Here is a 1,313-nt window from a genome sequence, read left to right as displayed (position 1 = left end):
TGGGCCAAAATTCATTATATTTAGATAGTTAAAAGTCAAATGGCATCTGAGAATTTATTTTCTAAATGTTTTTATCTAATTTTGTAAGATCATGCTTCATTTTTTTTCTGTACTTCTTCTAAAGACACAGATCTTCTGATATTAACACATTCTTGTCTGGCCAGTATACTCATATACAAATAAAAATCAAGTTATTAGAAAAACTAACTAAATTTATTTAAATTGTTTAAATCATGGCCCATTACAAGCTTTCTAGCTAGTAAGTAAAAGCTGTGACCAAAGCCAAAAAAGATATTTTAACTGCTCAATAATTATTTGTTTAAGCTATGCTCCAACCCTCAGGATGCATGAATAGATAACCCTCAGGATGGATGGGTAGATAGACAGAAAGAAAGACAGAAAGATATAGTTGATCTAAACAACTTAGGGTTCACATTTAATCATTTCATTGGCATTATTTCTCAATCCTGATTATCTACTAGAATCATCTAGAAAGGTTTTAACAGTTCCCATGCTGGGATTGTACCCTAGACCAATTAAATCAGAATGTTTGGGATGGGACCCAGGCATCAGCATTTTTATAAGGCTTCCAAGTGATTCCAGGGTACAATCAAGGTTGAGGACCACTGGCATGGAATGCTGCTACTCACTGCTCAATTTTCTCAGATGAAGAAGGTAGTTGCTAAAAAAAAAAGTTATTAAACATTAAAGATGACTGACTCTCAATATAGACATGTTACTTTACAGCCCCCAGAAAAGTAATATAATTATCTAAAAGGTTTATTTATTTATTTTAGAAACAGGGTATCACTCTGTCACCCACCCTGGAGTGCAGAGGCACGATCATAGCTCCTTATAACCTCGAACTCCCAGGCTCCAGTAATCCTCCTGTCTTAGCAACCAAAGTAGTTGGGACTACAGGCCTGTATCACCATGTCTGGCTGATTTTTCTTTTTCTTTTTTGCAGAGACAGGGTCTCACTACATTGCTGGTCTCCAACTCCTGGCACAAGGGATCCTCCTGCCTCAGCTTCCTAAAGTGCTGGGATTATAGCTGTGAGCCACCGCATCTGGCTCTAAGAGGTTTACATGTAAATACCAAAAGAGTCACACAGCCATAAATACATCTCACACTGGACTACAAAAAGATTCTAGTTATGTTCTTTTTATCTCTTGCCTTGTAGGTATTACTACAGCTGTAGTAGTTCTGGGATAGAAACTGTCTAGTGGCAAATCTTCTATTTTTTCCATTTAAGGATAAAAGAATGTAATGAGATTTTAGATGTTAGGTATTATTATCTGTATTTTATAAAC

General features: G+C 35.9%; 1 protein-coding gene across 5 annotated transcripts in view; it reads right to left on the bottom strand.

The window, feature by feature from the left end:
• Positions 1-1,313, bottom strand: part of SOX6 (SRY (sex determining region Y)-box 6) — a 551,939-nt gene that overhangs the window by 208,023 nt on the left and 342,603 nt on the right. The window lies entirely within an intron of this gene.

The sequence above is a fragment of the Propithecus coquereli genome, unplaced genomic scaffold, assembly GCF_000956105.1.
Source record: "Propithecus coquereli isolate 6110/MARCELLA unplaced genomic scaffold, Pcoq_1.0 Scaffold44, whole genome shotgun sequence".
NCBI lineage: Eukaryota > Metazoa > Chordata > Mammalia > Primates > Indriidae > Propithecus > Propithecus coquereli.
The sequence above is the reverse complement of the archived record's forward strand: the minus strand, read 5'-3'. Positions and strand labels throughout refer to the sequence as shown.